At 34.4% G+C, this 22,070-nt stretch overlaps 1 protein-coding gene across 1 annotated transcript in view; it reads left to right on the top strand.

Annotated features, from left to right (window-relative positions):
* The window catches only part of clstn2b (calsyntenin 2b), a 171,645-nt gene that overhangs the window by 135,398 nt on the left and 14,177 nt on the right, over positions 1–22,070 (top strand). The gene's annotated exons all lie outside the window — the stretch shown is intronic.

The following is a 22,070-nucleotide window of genomic DNA, read 5'->3' on the forward strand; positions in this document are numbered from 1 at the left end:
ACAACATTTTCAGTCTTCAAAACAACACTGATTAAATAAAAACGATGCATAAAAACACGACACGTTAAAATATGTGTAAATTTTAGATTCGATTTTAAGAGTTATATATTGCACGACATTTGCAATGTAGCCGAAAACAAAAGAATGATACGTAAATACGGTGTTTTCTGAAGTAAAACTGTTTGAGAGACACTGGTTTAAAGAATATCGTGATGGAAATGCTTTGGGAGATGAAGTGAGAGAAGAAACAGATTGTCTGAGGAAGACTGAGGAGAAGATATGGGCTGGATTTCTATTGTTCAAGGGGTTTTCTCTCTCTCTCTCTCTTTCTGAGCTTTGTGTTCAGCTGACAGCTTATTGGAAATACTGGAGAGCATGTCAATCACAGACGTACAGACAGTGTGTGTGTGTGTGTGTGTGTGTGTGTGTGTGAATCCTTTTAGTGATCCAGCCTTCAATTCATGCATTCCATACCGATTTTTCACACTATCATAAAGAATGTTGTCATGTCCATCGCTATACCCATATTTATGACTATAGCATGAATATATAAAACAATACATCCAGACATGGATTTATATGTCCTAACTACACATTCTCTGTACACGTCTTTGCACAAACCATTGTGTGTTGCTGTTTTTCTGTGCATTTAGTAGCTTTTAACCAAGCGACTTACAAAAGAGGAAACAATTTATTTCCTATCGCAGGTCGTATAAAAAAAAGAGAATTAAAACAAAATTGGCATTTGAAAAACGCACAGACCGACCATTTAAGAACACATGCTGCGTGAACGCCCTTGCTATATCAGTGTCACTGCATTTTGATGAAAGCAAAGCTGAAAAAACAAACAAAAAAAACCCTAAATGCTTTCTTTTTGCATTATTATGCATTATTATTCGGTTTCGGTCTTATGCATTCGCACATGCACAAAGATAGCCGATGAAAGATTGTTAAATATTATTCAACAAAGGGATTGCTGCTTTGTGCTCCATCTCTCTGTTGTTTTGTATATGTAGGTTTATTCTGAAGATCAAAGAGAGGAGAGATGGAGAATATTGTTATCTGTGCTGGACAGCAGCACTGTTTTACACAACACACACACACACACACACACACAGTCATTTTAATAACCACATTTCACAAAAGTGAGGATGTTCGCTCATGCAAAACTCATCAGCATTGTGGGCGGCTGTTAGGATCTTTGCCCTCATTTACTACGGTGTTTCTGTGGGTTGCTAAGCTCAGTAGGTGGTTGCTAGGTGGCTTCTTACTAGCCAAGATGACCTCCGTATGAGGTTTAGCGGTGATGTCAGCTTAGCTAACATTATAAGCGGACCTCAAATAGATATTTACTTTATATTTAGTCATTTAGCGGATGCTTTTATCTTGCGACTTGCAAATGAGGACAATAGAAGCAATCAAAACCAACAAAAGAGCAGTAATGTGTAAGTGCTGTGAAAGCCTCGGTTAGTCTGATGCAGTACATGTAGCGAGGTTTATAATAAAGAAAAGAGAACAATTAGAAAAAGAATACGCAATGCTAGCTTTACATTTTTTCAATATAAATATAAAACAATCGAAAGGAAAAAAAGAATAGAGAATGCTAGTATACTTTATTTAATAATAAAAAGGAAACAAGTAGATAGAACAGAAAAAAGAATTGAGAATGCTAGTGTTTTTTTATGAAAACAAGTATAGAAATGTATTTTTCTAAAACAAACAGATAAAATAGAATTAAAATAAAGAGTGCTATAGAGCTGCAGGCCAAATATTAAGTTATTGCAATGTTTTAATGTTGCCGCATTTATTTGATCAAAAAATATGACAAAAACAACAACACTATTGTGAAATATTATTACATTTTAAAATAACTGCTTTTTAATATATTTATTTATTCCTTTGATGCTGAATCTTCTGAAAATCAAATATTTGAATTTGCTATTAGATTGCAGTTATTAAGAAAGGTTCTTATTATTATCAACGTTGAAAGGTTTTTGCTGCTTATGAATCGAGTAGAAACCATTATGCATTTTTTCAGGATTCTTTCTTAAAAGTCAAAAAGAATAAAATTCTACACTGTAAAAAAAAGCGCACAGGATTTTTAACAGAAAATAAACTGAAAATGCTACAGTAAAAACCTGTTAAATGGTTAACGTAAATTCCTGTAAAATTTGACGTTTACATTTTTTTATGTTTTTCTTTTCAGTTATGTTTTTAGGGTTGTATCTTACATGTAACGTTGCTAAATTAACGATTATTGCATATTTCAGTTTAATGTTTGCGTAAATGACACTGAGCGCCTTATATATACGCGTTACTATTTAAAACCGTAAAACTTGTTACCGTATTTTTTACGGCAGAATTCCGGCAACCACAGCTGCCGTAAATTTTACAGATTTTTTTACAGTGTAGACAAGTAAAGAATTCTCCCACTTTTAGATCCGAGATTTCATCTGTGGTCATCTCTCTCTGTAGGTGAAATCTGTGGCTTTCACGTGCAGGGTCTCAGCGCTCCGCTCGAGGCCGTGGTTCTGAACCGCACGTCAGGGAGGCCGCCTGCAGCGCGTGGACTGATCGACTGCGAGAGACAGAGAGAGTTCACCTTCATCATTCAGGCTCACGACTGCGGCACGGGGCCGGAGGGACACGCGGAGAAGAGATCACACAAGTCAGTGTGTGTTTGAATAAATGCATGTTCTCCACCTCGGTCTGATTCATGTTTGTGACGTTTTGAACTGAAAGGAACACGCTTAACTATTTTTAAAATGATTCATCGCGTGCTTGACTCGCCTCCCTCGTTATTCGCATTTTCTTCTTAGATGTTTATTTTCCTGCTTTGAGAAGTTCCTGTTTTTGTGCCCTTTTTTGAGTCACGCACCTGCTATAGTCAAAACTTTTAAATAAGGCGCTCTTTAATTTATGACTCTCAAGAAGTCTGCATGTATTTGTCAAAAAATACAGTAAAAATAGTCATATTATGAAACATTATTATAAATTCAAAATAATGTTTATTGCTATTTAAATATATTTAAAAATGTAATTTATTTCTGTGATGCAAAGCTGAATTTTCAGCATAATTACTTCTTCAGTGTCACATGATCTTTCAGAAATCATTCTAACATGCTGATTTAAGAAACATTTCTGATTATTATCAATGTTACTTAATATTTTAAAACATGAAAACAATATTAAAACATTTAAGATAGGTTAAAAAAAATATTAAGGATGCTTTAAATTGATCAAAAGTGACATTAAAAGCATTTATAATATTCACAAAAAATCCTTTCCAAATAAAGCAAAAACTCATTTCAGAATTGATCCTACAGACCAGCGTTATTAGAAAATGAGTACAATATTAAATCTACATATCTGAGTGATTTCGGGAAGGATCATGTGACAACAAAGACTACAATAATGATGCTAAAAATTCAGCTTTGCATCACAGGGATAAATGACATTGAAATGACATTAAAATATGAAATTATCAGTTTCAAAAATATTCCATAACTTTCCCATACGGCGAGCATAAGAGACGTCTTACATTAGTGTATATATACAGTATTTCAATGTTTTTTTCGTATCTTAGTACTGACTATGAAAAGCAGGTGTCTGACCTTCAGGCATTAAAAGCTTTTAAGAGCGCTTGCTAATGAACGCCGCACCTGTTTACCTGCAGACTGAAAGCTTCAAACAAACACGGAGCCAAAGACGCTTTCCTGTAGATACCCGCATAAAGATGCTTTAACGGAGCTAATGCAGCGAAGCTCCTTTGAAACAAAATGACATAAAGACATTTGTGAATGAGTGAGAAATGAGGTTAGCGATGAAACCGTGCAGCAAAAAAAAAAGAGAAAAGAGAAAACGGGACCTTCCTCATTACTCTGTATCTCTTTAATCCACACAGGATTAGTGTATCCGGCTTCGACAGCTCGGATCTACGATACAACACACACACACACACACACACACACACACACGCACACACACACACACACAAAGGATTAAATTGAGATATTAGACTCTAAAGGGCAGTAAAGCTGCAAAATCACACCGCTTTACTAGAGATTTCGTGCCTAATGCATACATAAATGTGTTTGCGTATGTTCTGGTTTTTAACATCATAACGCAGATTAGCAGGGGTGTTTGTAATCCCGTCATTTGTCAGACGAGCCGTTGCCCTTTGCGAAGCATTACTCACTTTTCATGCTGTCTTTGACGTGAATGATGCAAGCTTGTTATTTCGTATTTTCAGCTCGCAAAAGTGTGTCAAGACTGGCCGTGAGGATACCTGAGGCGCTTTTTTCCCCCTTTCGCGCCTTTTATATATTTCTCTCCTGAAGACTTTTTCGAGACTTTATAATGACCTGCAGGAGAGGAAATCAAAACGAGATCTCTTTAGTATGTTCACCGCTCCTTCTGGACAGTGATGGAGAACGAACGGAGACGTCTGAAGTGTTTTAGACTCTTCTCGAACAGAGAGCGCTAATTAGTTCAGTTCTAACTCCTTTCTAATGGGTTAATGTAATTATAGATAGAGAAATATAATAATTATAGACATAAACATATCAAGGGCTGAAGCACAGGTGACTGTATTGGCAAAATGTACATAATATTTGCCAAAACGACACGGACGAAAATAATCTCAATGTAATTCAGTTGACCTGAAAATGTTCATTTTAGATGCAATTCCAATTGCTTTGACTTTATTGCTGGCAGGTCCCCTAAAAACACACATTTAACTCAGCTGTCAAATCTGTGGCGCACTTATTATGCCCTGTTTTCATAAAATCAAAGTAAAATGCATCCGTGCATTCATGCTTCTTTCCTTATAAACACAACCTGACATATAGTTGCTATTTTAGTAGGTCTATAAAAACACGTAGAGAATGAAATTGAGAATTTAGACAAGAGACACGTGCTTTGAAGAAATGTTTAGATTACTCTCCATTTAATTCCATCACTGTCTAAGAGGAACGACTGATTTTCTGTTAATTAAAATAAATCTGAAAAAATCATAAATAGAAGACGAAATACTTAAGCTTGAAAAAGTTCAAGTTGCAAATGTTGCTTTAGCAGCTAAACGAAATAGCTGAAACACAAAAAAGGTTAAAAACTAATATTTATATGGAAATAAATGAATTAAATTTAATTAAAAGAACGAGCAGTTTTTTAAAACTTAAATGAAAATAAAAGCTGAAAGTATAAAAATATTCCAAATATTAATGAATAGTATAAAGGTATATAAATAATGCTAAAACAAAAATGAAATCTCATTTGGGAGATTTTTGTTTGAAATGTAATACTGTGCTCAAAAATATTTTTAAAAGTATTACATTCTGAAATCAACTGCATTTAACGGAAACATGCTTAAAGTAATAGTTCACCAAAAAAAAAGAAAAAAAGATTTGAGGAAATGTAGAATTACATAATTTGCTCATCAATGGATGCTCTGCAGTGGAAGTGCCGTCAGAATAAGCATTCAAAGAGCTGATTAAAACATCACAATAATCCTCAAGTAATCCAAACCACTCCAGTCCGGGCTTGAAAAACAAAAAGCTGCATTTTTGTAATAAACAAATGCACGATTAAGATGCTTTAAAGTGAACGCAGTGCTACTGGTCTAATTTAATTCAATGATCTATGCTAAGCTATGCTAAAAGTGCTATTGCCAGACCCGAAGAAAACAGTAAAACTCAACTTATTAACTCTGGGGGAGTTGGAGAATAAGCCGAGTTGTTTTAAAGGTACATATTAGTACTTAAAGTGTACATATTTAAACCAATTAGGTACAAAAGTGTACCTTTTGAAGAGGTGCTTCCCCAGTGACTTTTATACTTTTATTTCTGAGAATGCACCATTGGCAGATTATTGTCCTTGTTTCAAGCAAAACGCATTTAATTTTTACTAGCTTTTTCTGAAAACCTATAATTTTTACTTGTTTAAGAAAATCTCATTTTTAGATATCTCGGCTCAAGGCAAGACAACGAAATCTAAGCCAGAAAAGCTTTTTTTTTGTTTTCCAGTGCAGTGCGACATTTCTCCCAATCAGTTCCAATGAAAAACCGAACTCATCTTCATCTTAGATGACCTGAGGTTGAGTGCATTTTCTCCACGGAGCCTCCTGGAAAATGAAAAAGCAATAAAGACCTCTCTCTCTCTCTCTCTCTCTCTCTCCGCTTCTCAGGGCCGTGGTGCGTGTGCAGGTGGGAGACGTGGAACGCAGTTTTCTCCGGTGTTCGCTCAGTTGGAGTATCACGGCTCGGTGACGGAGGGCAAGGTGTATGACAGCATTGTGCAGGTGCAGGCGCCGACCAGGACTGCTCTCTCAATACAGCCAGATCTGCAACTACCAGATCACCTCTCAGGACGCAGCCTTCGCCATAGACCGCTGCGGTTAGCGCAGCGCGCAAACACGCGACAAGCGCGTGCACTCAGACTGTAGTTACACGTGTGTGTGTGTGTGTGCTTGTGCGCAGGTAACATCAGGAACACGGAGAGCCTGAGCTTTGATAAGATGTCGCATTACAAAATCCGCGTGGCGGCGCCGACTGCGGTCAGAGAGAGCGCGCGCGACGCCGCCGTGCACATCCACGTCAAGCCTGTATGCAAGCCCGGATGGCAGGGTGAGACGCTTCCAGTTACCAGTTTGTGCACTTTTGGAAAGCTAACGTACTAAACTCTCCGGTGTTTTCTGTGCACTCTTGCGTAAAAAGGTACAACACTGTTAGTGGCTGGCACCCTGAGGTACACAAGCTAAAAGGCGCCTTATTTACTCCTAAATGGTACATTTTAGTACCTTAAAGCTATGTATTAGTAATTCTAAAAACATAATTTTAACTTTTTTAAAGTGCCCTGGAATCATTTTGTAACTTTTTTATGAGACTGTACAGCCAGACTGCTGTTTTATTTTAGTTGTTTTTATTTATACTTTACGATATTATAATATTTATGAATATATTTATTAGTTAGTTTGTATAAATAACAGTTTCTTCTTTATAATTTTATTATTTACTTAAAATGAATTGTGATTAATCCAAAATCAAGTTTTTGTTTACATAATATGTGTGTGTGCTGTGCATATTTACACACACACACACACACACACACACACAAATATATATATATATATATATATATATATATATATATATATATATATATATATATATATATATATATATATATATATATATATATATATATATATATAAATAAATAAAAGCAAAAATATATATATTCATGTGTAATATAAATTATATAAATATATACATGTAAATATTTTCAATATATATAAGTGTGCCTTTTAAAAATATACACAGCACACACACATATATTGTAAACTAAAACATTTATTTTAGATAATTTCGTAATTAATTATTTGACAGCACTACTTATTTCATGAACAATTTATTAATTGTAGTTTTTATATTGTAATTTTAGTCACTTTCAATTCATATTTCAGTGCTTAAACTTATTTCAGTTAGTTACCAAGGCAACATTTGTCATTTGCATAATTGATTTGATTTGATCTTTAATTTAATTATAATAAACCTAGTCTGATATTGTATAGAACAGATGGCTCTTTAACAATAAAGCTCAGACATCCAACACACCATTCAGATTCAAATCTGTGAATCACTGAACTGAACTGGTTCACTAAAAAGAATCATCCGAATAAACAAATTCTCTGAAACAAATCAGACTTCCAAGCATTACTGGATTACTCTAGTGAGGAGAGTAATCTAACACTAGTGTGCATGTTCACTTGTCCCATTAATATAATGAATCAATATAATGAAACCTGGCAATCAGGTGCATGTTCAGTACTAAAATGCACAAAAAGGAGTAAACAAACAAAATACAGTTCTGGTAGAGTAATTACAGACTTTTCTTATGACACACACACACACACACACACACAGGCTGGTTTTATGCTTTGAATTTCCTGTCACTTCCTGTCCATCTCTTTCTTTCCCCTTGAAGCTATTTTTGTTTGCTTTTAAACTCAATATAGTATTGACCCCAGCCCCGTCTCTCTGCATCTGCATCTTTTTTTTTTTCTGTAGGTTAGTGCTTTTTCTTGCTTTTGATTGCCGCGGGAGGCTTGCATCAGAATTAACACACACACTTTCATATGATAGCCAGCATGATGCATTACGCGGTTCTTTGAAAGCTCCCGGTATCAGTTTTACAAGCTAAAGACGTGACGCATCTGAAGCAGAGTTGCTCAACTGGTTGCGTAAAAAGGTCTGTTATGACAGAAAGACAGAAAAAAATGCCAAGTAAAAAACACACTGCAAAAAATGCTTTTTTTTAGCTTAGATCTCGTTTCTAGACAAAATATCCAGAAATTCTGGATTTTCCAGACGAGTAAAACTTATAGTCTTGTTTTCAGAAAAAAGTAAAAATGAAGTGAGTTTAAGCAAAATAATCATATTTAAAACAGAAAACAAGATTAATAACCCCTTTTCCCAGCAAAAAAAGTGCTTTTTTTTTTTTTAAATCCTACTTGATTGATATTTGAAAACAAGACTAGAAAAGCCTTTTTTGAAGTGCATGCATGTAAACGGGAAAAGAAAATTCTTCCTCATTTATTAATTTGTCGCAGTTGGAGACTATGGGTCCGATTTTATTTTAGCACACATTTAAGCACAAATGTCCTTATTTTCGTGAACTGCATTTAAAGTAATTGCTAATCTTTTCACTTTATATGTGGATTACGCAGAAAAACCTAAAAAGGTTTAATGATGAATATTGAACTGAAAATATATTTAGCATATAATTATATATTTATATAATTCATTTACACCAAAAAAAGGGTTAAATCATGCAAAAATGAACAGATTTTTTATGAACATAAATCGTGCAAAAATTAACGCATGTATTTATGAACGTAATTTCAGAAACCCTGCCTGGTGCAGTAATAGTGCACTATCTGTAATGACCCTGTGAGTGCATTTCCTTAAAAACAGTTCTTTGAGGACATTTTTATTGACCACAGCTTCAATTATTCATGCAAAGCTTGGTGTTTTAAAACTTTCGACGCCAGAAACTCAGCTTCCTTTTAGCATTTGATTCATTTAGAAACATTCAGTCTTAAGGCAATCTCCAGCGAGCTTTGGTATAAAAGCAATCTGGCCTAGTTTGCAGAAATCAGCTGCTATCAATATCACATAATTTGCCTAATACAGCATAACGCATTTCTCGTCGCTGCAGAAGTTGCCTTTGTTAAGCAGCTTCCATCTCTCGCAGTCTCTTCACTGATACGAGAGCATAAAATTATGTTAAAAAGCTCTTTCCATTTTTAACATCTCCTCACGAGTTGTTTCCTGGATACAGCGGTGAACAGACGCTGCCCGTTCTCGGTCGTAACCCAAGTTTAAGCGAAATTCAATTCTGTTTCTTGTAAAAACAAAAACAAAAAAAAACATCTGTGAATGTGAATTGTAAAATAGACAAGTCAACATTCAGACTATATCAGTCAAACCTATTTAAAGCGATAGTGCATCCAAAAAAAAATTGACATACACTCTCGTGTCATTCCAGGTCAAATCTGTACGATTCGCTTCTTCCCGTCGAAATTTTAAAAACCTAATTTGACTATTTGAAAATATATATTCTTTAAAATACTCTTTTAAATGGTGATGAAACTCATTTTCAAGAACTGTCCCTTTAATGCTTGTTTCTGGTCTTATAGTGCAAAAAAAGCTAAAAAATAAAAAAGTTCATTAAAACTCTCCTGTCAATAACTCAAATTTTTTCTCCACTTCAACTGCCTTTTCACCATCCACTCAATTCCCAGTGGATAAAATCAAGTAAACCTTTGGTCTAGAGTAGTTTGTGTCTCCCAGAATGCACTTTGATGTGTTTCTGATGTGACTGTCCCTCAGGTGAGTTTGGAGACTCAAAACATGTTCCTCTTTACACACACACACACACACACACAAACACTCACACACACACTCACACACACACTCACACACACACACACACACACACACACTCACACACACACTCACACACACACACACACACACACACACACACACACACACACACACACACACACACACACTCACACACACTTACTCACTCACACACACACACACACACTCACACACACTCACACACACTCACACACACACTCACACACACACACACACACACACACACACACACACACACACACACACACACACACAAACACTCACACACACACTCACACTCACACACACACACACACACACACTCACACACACACACACACTCACACACACACTCACTCACACACACACACACACACACACACACACACTCACACTCACACACACACACTCACACTCACACACACACACACACACACACTTGGTAGAAGCTTCAGGCCAATTCTTTTCCAGCCCACTGGATGATGACAACTTGAGTAAAGGCCATTTTTTCACATCTGACATAAAAGCATGAAGGAGAGAGAAAAATAAATAGCTCCCCGTTGTGTCTCATAAGCAAGGGTGAATAATTCAGCAGGGGTGGACATGCACCGTCCACACACACACACACACACACACACACACACACATTGTTGTTACCTTTAGGCTCCCTCCATGCATAAAATAATCATTTTCTGCTCCAAATTCCCAAACCCGGCAGCTCAAAATGTGTTTGTGTGTGAGCTAATATTTGTGTGGTCTCTACGTGAACGCATGTTTACACAATCCATTTAATACTGTCCGCCGTTTTAATTTTTCACCCATAAATTCATGTTAAATAACCACTGGCTGCAGAATTCATTACAGCCGCAAAAGTAGCCTGAAAACGTCTCACCAGACGCACAAAGAGCTCTGGGTAAAAAAAAAACCCTCAAATATATTATAAATTAGAGCTGAAAAAAACAAAAAAGACAAACAAATGGCCTTGTTCAGGTAGTTACGTAATTTTTCACTACTTGTCATGTTTGCACTCCGAAAAATACCACAGACGTACTGTGCTGAATATATTATTATATTTAATATTTATGTAGGGTGAACCTACTCGCTATATAGAATACAAAGTTAAGTTAAAATCATAAATGAAATAACGTAAAAAACAGTTTAAAAGCGAAACTTAAGTACGCAGGTTTTGATTATAAGGCAAAAGTTAATATTATATATATATATATATATATATATATATATATATATATATATATATATATATATATATATATATATATTTATTTATTTATTTTTTTTTTTTTTTTTTTTTTTATTGCAGACATTTTTACTGCGCTGAAATTAGCACAGTTATGTTGATTAAATGACATAACAAACACCAAAATCATTTCTAAACCATCCTACAACCTGACCCAACTAATTATAACCATGAAAACTTCAACAACAAAAACTCTAGTCCATCCTGGCCTTTTAAACAGGAGCTTTTAACATTACCAAACAGCCAAAGCATGCTATACTCTCAGAAATAAAGGTACAAAAGCCGTCACTGGGGCGGTACCTTTTCAAAAAGTACATGTTTGTACCTAAAGGGTCTATTTTGGTATCTTAAAGGTGCATATTAGTACTTAAAATATGCATATTTTAACCTAATAGGCACAAAAGTGTACTTTTTGTAAAGGTACTACCCCAGTGACAGCTTTTGTACCTTTATTTCTGAGAGTATAGGAACTAATAATCAGCTCATGGGTCAACCAATTATTAATGTAGTCCCAACACAAATTGAGTAAACTTTACTTTGACATATTTAAGCAAACTAAATACAATTATGCTAAAAAGGTCTAGACGAGACTTTATTTATTTTTTCACAGAACGTCTTTTTACCCGTTAACAACCGCCTATTACCATGAGTGAGAGTTTTGTGACAATGCAATGCTGAAATATGAAACAAAACAGCTGTCAAGGGTACAAATCTAGCATCTGTTGGATATCTTTCCGCCCCGACCTGTGTGCAGTTGTTTCGATGCTTAATAAGGACATTTTTCTTTTTAAATATCTTGTATCACATCAGATTATGGAAGTAAAATTGTTATGAACTGTGCTTCACGTTGACTCTAATACAGCGGTCTATAATGATTTATCTAGAGCCGATCAAAAAGTACATGTTTATACATTGGGGTAAAACAGCTTATAACATGGTACCTTCTTTAAAGGGTTAACAATAGTACTATAAAGAATACTCTAAATGCTCCATTTAGGGCTAAAGAAGATACAAAGGTGACAGTTTGAGCCAGTGTTAAGCTGCTATATCATTAAAGGTACAATTTTTCCTCTTTTTTTTCTGAGACTGCAGGTTCTATATTATAGAATATATATATTTTATTTTTTACTTGTAACACATAAACTTGTAAGTGGCAAAGATAAAGTCACAAGTTGAGACTTTATATCTCCGAATTCTGACATTATAACTCATAATTGACCGTTCGCAAAGACCCGCCCTCCTTAGTTACCGTTGCCGTGAGCCACAAACGATGTGTGGCTGTTTAATGCATTGTGACAGATCACTGTATTGCCCCAGTTCAAATACATGAACCGATCGTCTATTCATATTTACATAAAGCATCAAATGAAAAAGATATAATATAAAGTCTGCCGAAGTTAATCCACTCTTCTGTCTGATTGGTGGAAAAGGCTAGAAGGGATACTGCGGCGGCTTCTGGGCATTACATATTTTCCGAGCCAACAATACAATGTGAAACTTATGAAAATGTCCTTTTTTGCAACAGCGGCACATAATATAAGCGTTCTCATTGGTCTGATCAATCAAGCTCTTTGCGAACACCCAACTGTGTGATATAAAGTCGCAATTTTTCTCTGAATTATAATATATAAATCCACAATTGCGAGTTATAAAAGGGAAAACTGATATGATTTTATATGACGCGATTATATTTCTCATAACTGTGCGTTTATAACTTGCAATTCTGACTTTATAACTAGCAACTGCTTATTTATATGTCACTTTTCTAAGAAAAAAGTCTGAATTGTTAGACAAAATTGTTAGACAATTGCCTTTTTAATTTTTTTTCATGCCATTTGCTAACGATATTTACTTAAATGAACAACTAAAACTCCCAGTTTTAACTGCTTTTGTGAATATTTTTGTGAAAAGAAGGTGTATTAAAATGCACGTCACGTCAGAGAAAACCGATGGTTAATTGTGTGGAAAGTCTGGAAAACACCGTGACCTCAATATCTTCATTCTCCAGCTCAGTGACATTATCGCTCTTTCTAATATTTCAGCTACTTATCGAAACGTTACCTAACTTTCTTTCTTTCCAGGCTGGAGCAAGCTGGTTGACTACGAACCGGGGACGGGCAGTAAGCTGTTATTTCCCAAGATGCACCTGGAGACGTGTGCGGGGTCGGTGTCGTGGATCAGGACCACGGTGGAGCTGGAGACCAGCGGTGCCGGGAGAGGCTGTGACAGACAGTCTTACTCTGAGCGCTCCTTACAGAAGCTCTGCGGTATGATTAACTGCTATTTATTCCATTGCACGCTTCCTCATTTCTCTCGAGTCGGTTTAATTACCAAATGTGCCTGAGGGGCTAAACTAGTGAGACAAAACCTCCACCCTTGTCCTAGAATAGGTATGTGTCTCAGAATCATTAGCGGCGTAATTCAACCATACATCGGAGGCATTGTCTTGAGATATACAAATGAAGCTATAAAATAAAAATCATCACAGATCTTCAAGAAGACAAACGGTCCTTTTATATAACACGTGTCTGCGTATCCTAATGCACTGGAGTCGTATTAATGCTGTGATAATGAATGATACGTAATGAGATCCCACACAAAGCCAAATTCGACCTGAAGTCATCCTAAGATTTATTTTTAAAATCTCTGGAAATTTGGATGTGGAAATTTCTACATTTCTATATATCTTTCTATGAAATGTATGTTGCACAATTATGTAATATTATACATGTATATGTGTGTATATGAAATTCATTATTAATTGTATATATTTAGATAAAATACATAAAATATCATAGTACATAAAATATATCTAAAAATATTTGGAAAAATATGCAAATGTATATAATACATTTCTTAATTTCTAATTATTTTTCAGAAAACATTATGTAATATACATTATATAAATTTGTATAATATTTAAAATGATAGTATATTTATTTTTAGTTTTATATATATATATATATATATATATATATATATATATATATATATATATATATATATATATATATATTGTTATTACAACTATATAGTTATGATGATTATTACATTACATTATATAATTTCTTTGTTAAATATTTAATTTAAAAATGTTATATATATATATATATATATATATATATATATATATATATATATATATATATATATATATAAACATATATATAATGTATATAAATACTAATACTTTTTTTTGTATACACAAGTGTGTATATTACATAAAATTAGTATGAAGCATTCAATACATCATTACACACAGTTTTAATAACCGTATTCATTAGAAAATCTGTACAAATTAATAAAAATAAAACTCCGCATGGATTCAAAGTCTATATAAAATTCCACATCTGTGATCTGCGTTTCAAATGACCATTTTATCTTTAAACTCGCTGGTCATGACGGCAACATACCAGGAGCCTCATCAGGCAGCACAGATCTTCTGCCGGCCCCCAGCGGTGTTTTTAATTGGACGGCGACTCTTGTGACGGACGGCGGCCTGGACAGTGACCTCACATACCGCTTTGATGGTCGTCAAGCTGCCAAGATCCCAGACTGGGTCGTACTGCAGAATCTAACCCATCAGTTTACCATAACCACGTGGATGAAGCACGGGCCGAGTCCAGGACAGAGAGCCGAGAAAGAAACGCTGCTCTGCAACTCTGACAAAACAGGTGAGACAGAGGGAGAACTGAATGAGAAGAAGAGAGATGGGAGGAGAAAACTGCTTAAAGACCAGCTTATAGATCGTGCCATTAAAAACTAGATCTCTGTTGTTTCTCCTATACAGCATAGGTTTCATCCCCTCCTGATTTCCCCTAAGGAATAAGGTCCAGTAAACTCAATAATTGATCTCAGTAATTTACTTATTAATTATATAATATATAACAAAATAATCATAAAGAATGAAATAATAAAATATAACATAATTACATAAAATCTTACACTAAAATGAAATGAATTTTAAAATAATAATATAATAACATTAAATGAATGCGATATATAATTAAATACATTGCATATATAATTTAAGTATTGTTCAAATAAAATAAGAATATGTACATTTTTTAGAATTCGTTATTAAAATCGCATGAACCAACTAATTTATTTATAATTTTTTATTTATTATGTTTTTTGGAAATACACTTGCAATTACGTAGTGTGCAAAAGTACTAAGAAAATATAATAATATTACTATTTAAAAGGTAAAGAAATAATAAACACCATCTCCACCCACACATTTGTCATAACAATGTAATACACATAAAGTTAGCATTACACGTGACAAACAAGCCTTTAAATAATATCATGTTTTTAGACTTTGGTTACAATTATTATAAAACGATATAAAGCATTGCAACACGCATGCATGCATTTATAAAGTGTAAATTATAACGTAATGTAAAGTTACGTACTTCGCACGGGAAGTTTCGAAGAGTATAAATAGCTTACGTGAGAGTGTAAAAAGTGAAAAACCTCGCTAGTTCAGCGGGAATGAAGAGGAAACGCTTAAGATCATAATTTGATTTGCACTGGACGATTGGACCTCTACTTCCAGTCCTGTTAGATCGACTATCCTCTCCTGTCAGGATCTCTATATAGATAAACACACACCAAATGGTGCCGTTTCTTTTCTCCCAGGTTCAATTTGCCGATATTATCTTGTATGTCAAGAGGTAATTGTATTCTCTGTCTGTCTCCTGACCTCTCCGTGCTCTCTTTGTCTCTCTGCCTCTATCGCTTTCTCCGTCTCTCTTTTAGAGATGAACCGACACCATTACTCTCTGTACGTGCATAACTGCAGGCTGGTTTTCCTGCTGAGGACGGACTACACACAGACAGACTCCTTCAGACCGCCGAATTCCACTGGAAATTAGAGCAGGTACGAGACGCTTTCACACTAGGAATTTCATTTCGGAGGAACGCGACGCATTATCATGTGTCACGCATGTTTTAGATCATGTCGATTTGGTAAGGGCGAATTTTGTATTAAATTAGCAATAATTTGCACCAAAAAAAATGTATGTGTGTGGATGTAACCGTTGTTGATGTCATTTCGGCCGCATCTGAAATAGGCCATACCGTTAATATTATCATTAATAGGTAATAATATTAATAATTACGATAGAACGCTGCAAGCTCTCGCGATTTAATACATGTGCCGGTAAAACATACAAGGTAGCTGAAGTGTTTAAAACATACGAGCACAGTTCAGGTTTACCCTCTTTAACTTTCTGTTGTTACACTGTTACGGTTTTTGCTGTTATGCCACGGTACCGTTTTTGGTTTCCAAAAGAAGCTTTCAGTAGAGTTCCTAAAAGTTCCGTTTTGAACTATTAAGAACCTTTTTATGCATTTGAAAGGTTCCATGGATGTTCAAGGTTCTTTATGGAACCACTGATGCCAAAAAAAAGAGCGCATGCTGCTTTGTGTTCATCTAGTTTGTGTACATCTACTCATCTACTCCCAGTTATAGTTTTTACATTAACTGTCACTTTATATAGACTAATGCGGTCAAATACAATAAATGAACGTTTAACATTCTTGACTGGTGCTTTCTACTGGTTTCCTGATGAAAACAGCGGTCAAACATTTTCAGATATAGTTATAAGCTAGTTACAAGCTAGTTATAAGTTATAAACTCATAAACATCATAATGCACAGTGCTTCCGTGTATTTTGAGGTGCAGCTAATTGTATTAATGGGGTGTTTAACTAGTTAAAGACAAGTTAACAGGTTACCTCACCTGAATATGTTTGTAGATTTGTCTCGGATGTTGTGCATATTTTATTTGTGAATATCATACTTTTTTCACTTATTTTCTCTAGCGAAAACCAACCAAAAAGAGCCATTCGTTTATCAAATTTCAACATGCAATTATTCTAAAAATCATATACAGAGATCTTTTGATTAAGATGGGAGCGGGTTTATGAATCTTTTGATTCCGATGGGAAATTCGCAACAAGTTTGGGAATCTTTTAAATCAGATTGGACGTTTGCGACGGGTTCGCGAATCACTTCACAAGCTGGATGAGTCCCAGTCTGAATCAAATGACTCCGATTCAAAATGATGGTTTGCGAATCATTCGATTTAAATAGAAAGTTCGCAGTGGGTTCGTGAATCTTTTCAAACAGATCATTCTTTCTGTGATTCCTTTCCTATTAAAATCTTTCCTATTAAACAGTACAGCACATCTAATCATTTAGCGTGTAAGCTTATCAAAAAAAAAAAAAAAAAGAAAATACAAATAAAAACCCCTTAAGAAATAAATGGCTTTATTATAGTGAAGGGTGCATAATTTGATAGGGATGCTATGACATCTCCCAACCAATATCCAGCAACCAAATTGTCCCTAGAGGTCATTTTTATAAAACAATTAAATATCTTTTATGGTCTCCAGCGCCAAAATCAAACCTATCCTCATGGATGGACGGATAAATAGACAGATAACCAGACCGTAAACAACTAAAGTCCCGATATTTCTCATATTTCTCCACATTAATGGCAGCAGAAACTTCTTCACAGAACTTTCCTTACTTTAAGCATAAAAACAGCCAGCGTCTAAAATTAGTGATTAATGTTCTCTTAACGTGTTGTGTTTAGATACACAGGTCCGCCGCAGGTTAATTGAATCCTTCATCTCTGACACGCAACAATACTTGAGTAAGTCCATCATTAAGCTGTACAATTATGCAAATATCCACTTTTTAGGGTGAAGATAAGGCCTCGGAATAAAGAAAGAGAAAGAAAAGCGGCGCGGTCATTAAGAGAGTGTTTGTTTAACGTCGAATCCTCCTCGCCGCGTGAAGACTTAATTATCTGAGAGAACAAACACACGTAACGCAGCGCAAAGACCACTTAAAACCCAGGGGGCTTTAAAACGCAATCTCCTCCAACAGGATCGGGCGCAGAGGACGAGCAAAGTTCTGCTGTCCAAAACAAACAAACTGACGAAAGCTCGATTTTTTAACATCATCATCTGAAGGGCTAATTTAGCGCCGCCAATTTGAAGCGGTGCGCTTGCATTCGTTTTTTTTTCATCCCGTTCCTTTAAAATCTTCATTACCATAACTGTACGTTTGCTACCTACATGCTCAGCATTAAGAAGACGCAACGACGGTTTAAAGATTCGACGGAGACGTTAAGCATCAAAGAGGCTTTTTCCCCAGTGGAGAACGAGCTCTTGAAGAACTTCACCCCACCTTAAAATGAATTTCATAATGTAGTTTCATGAATACGTAAACGCGTTACATAAAATATACGGGGTTGAGGGTTCACTGGCCTGAGGGAGAAACATTTTGGTCTTTGCACATCTCAGAAACTTCAAAGAACACGAGCGATCTTTTTTATACGTTTCCTAAAGGCTGGCAGAGTAAAGAGAACTAATTAAATTAGCTTTTTTTTTTTGTTAAATCTGAGTTTAATTTAATTAGTGAGTGGATGGTGTTGTGTTTCCATTATGAAAATGGATATTAAAGTATGAATATTAATGCAAATGTGAAGTTTTGCTGGACGAGTGCTGAGTGTTGGCTCAACAATATAAATGCAGATTCCAGTGTTTCACTGCGCTTCGCCAATGTCGTTTGTCATCCGTTTGCTTTAAGCATTTGTTACAAAATAAAAGAAAAGTATTTATGTAGGCAGAAAGATTTCCACTGCATTCACAACAGGATCTTATCGATACATATTTGTCCTCACACTCTGTCTTGAAACTGATTTACAGGCTGCGTTATTAAGTTAATGATTTATTTATTTATTTAAAGTTAATATAATATCACATAGATTATTTAAAGTGAGTGAATTTATATTATGTGTGTGTGTGTGTGTGTGTGTGTGTATATCTCTCTCTCTCTCTCTCTCTCTCTCTCTCTATATATATATATATATATATATATATCTCTATCTCTCTCTCTCTCTCTCTATATATATATATATATATATATATATATATATATATATAGATATAGATATATAGATATTTTTTTTTTTTTATTATTATTTTTTTTTTTTGCATTAAACTAGAAAAATCCTCCAAAGGCATAGCATAAATCATAATAATCATCAAAATAATTTTAGTTTTTTGTTTGTTTTGTTGTAAGTAAACGTTTAGTGATTTAGAGTCATTTTCACTGTGCACCAGTGATCTTAAAGTAAATTTCCATTTGAATGCAAACTTTCTGATAAATCACGATACCCGTGTAGAAAGCATTACAAACAGAATATTGATGAGAATGAAGTTAGGCACTTCAGATAAATAAGAAGTAAATATTTATTGTTGATAATGATATTTTTGATATTGAACAGTTAAGTGTCCCTGTTAAGTGTTCGGAGGTGTGCTTTGTAATGTCTGAAGGCTCAGATTTGAGAGAAAAACTGTTGAAATTGCACCTTCTCAAGGGCCGGAAAACAGGTAATGGACAGTTGTCGAAATAGGCGCAAAATTGATAGAAAAAAAAGACAAACAGGCGATTCGCACGGATGCGAGAGACACAATAGCACAGCAGTAAGTGTTAAAGTGCCCCGTGTACTTGCAGCATCTGAGCAATTGAAACAATGGTTTCTCTCTACCTCTCTCGCTCTCTCTGTCTTTGATAAATTGCCTTGCCATCAAGTGGACTTTGGCTTAGTGCAGCTATAAGTCTTTTACCACCTCTATCGATTCAGCTCTGTGCATTTACTGAACACACACAGAGAAAACATCACAGTAAGACAGTGTGCGCTCCAGGGATCGCACCAAGAGCGCGTCTGAAAATGCACGAATTCTAGGAGCGTACCTGTTTTCTGCACGCTCATAAAAGTGAAAATCACAGTAATGTGTGCTAGATGTAAAATAACCGTCATTACACGACTAAATCTAGATCCACAAGATTGCATGAACCACGTCTGCTATCCCTAGCCATTCTCGCATTCACACACACACACACACACACACACACCTCTGCAGAAAATCAATGCCTGCCCAGAGACAGAGAGAAACAGAGGCAGAGAAGAGAGGCTGAAAAACTGAATGGAATACGAGATGAATACCAATAGAGTATAAAAGTGAAATTTAAAGAAAAAAGAAATCAATTTATTCATAATAAGAACACAGAGAGATGACCTGTGTGCACAGAAAGAAGGAATCGATTAAAAAAAAATACAGAAAAATAACACTCACTCTGGCTGAATCTCTCAGTGTCTGTCAAGAACACATTTTGCATATTTTTTTTTCTTCATTATTACAGCTAATATAATTTATTTATATTATTACTATATTAAATATATATTTATATAACGATATATAATGATCAAATTTGGCATCATTTATGATCACATTTATTTGTTGAATTTCTATTTACATTTACAAACTTAATATATGGCTGCTTTCCATCCATTTTATCATTCATCGGGCTAAAACATTTAATAAAACCGTGGGCAAAATTAGAAACAAATATGAAAACATCCAAACAGATTTTGCTAAGAGTTGGGGTTGGACAGTGTATTTAATGGTTTTGAAAAGTTTCTTATAAAGAGAGAGAAAAAGGTAAATATATACTAAAATATTTGGGCATATACTTTTAATTAAATAAATAAGTATATAATAATAAATAATAATAATAATAATAATAAATAAAAATAAAACATTATTTATATTATATATATATATATATATATATATATATATATATATATATATATATATATATATATATATATATATATATATATATATATAATTAATAAATAAATAAGAAAAAAAGACCTAGACACATTTATTCCTCTCTTTACATTGTGTTATATATGTCCTGTCTCTCTCACTCTGAAATGAAAGCAATACAGAGACATTTTGGGAAATTGTGGCCATTGTGGGAAAAAAAAAGGAGGACATGGGGCGGAGGGGGGAGCTTCAATTTGGTAGGAGAGAGTGTGACAGTGAGAAGAAGTGAGACTGATAGTGAGATTTCAGGTGCAGGAGGAAAGATGTAGTGAAGATGAGAAATGTCTGATGGTTTCGTCTGAGGGTGTAACAATCAGTTCCACTAGACTCTACGACCCAGACCGCCTGCCAGACACACAAACACACACTGTGTGTGACAGAGCGAGCAGAAAGCGTCTGCTGCTGTGTGCGTTTGACTGGCAGCGGTCCAAACGGGCCAAACACAGACAGAGATTTCCCTCAGCAACAAACACACGCAACTTTACATTTAAACCTGTCTGCCTGTCTGTTTGCCGAAACGAGTTTCTCTAAAGTGATCATAGTTAGTTTCAATTGAAATCCCTAACTCATTTTCTTTAACTGAAGTAATGCTGAAAAAAACATACATATTATGCGATTAAAAATTGATTAACTTCAAATATAAATTGAGTTTAATTAATTTTAAAACTACATAAATTAAAATTAACAAAGCTGACAAAAGCACATATAATTGCTAATATAATTTTTAGATATTTCATTATTTTACTTACAAATTAGTTACATAAACTAATTAAAACTACACAGAAATTAAAAAAAAAACTAAAATATTGTTATCTGTACTGATTGCAAATGACTAATTACTTTTGGATTACTTTTACATTACTTTTGACCCAACCAAAATGAAATTAATTAATAATAAGAAAAATTATTCGAATGAGTAAATTATTGAAACCTGAAAAAACTAATTTTAAATATTATGTTTACCTGCATGTCATGCGGCCATAAATACCTACATACATTTAAAAAGTATAATTATAAATTATATATATTATATAAAATATAAATTATATTAAATTATATATAATATAATATAATAATATAAAAATAATAAATAAATAAAACCTTATTAATAATAATGACATTACAATGAAAGAAAACTAAAACATTATATAAATGATACTAAATGATACTAAAATAAAGCAAAAATGA

This window comes from Puntigrus tetrazona, chromosome 15 (assembly GCF_018831695.1).
Source record: "Puntigrus tetrazona isolate hp1 chromosome 15, ASM1883169v1, whole genome shotgun sequence".
Classification (NCBI taxonomy): Eukaryota; Metazoa; Chordata; class Actinopteri; order Cypriniformes; family Cyprinidae; genus Puntigrus; species Puntigrus tetrazona.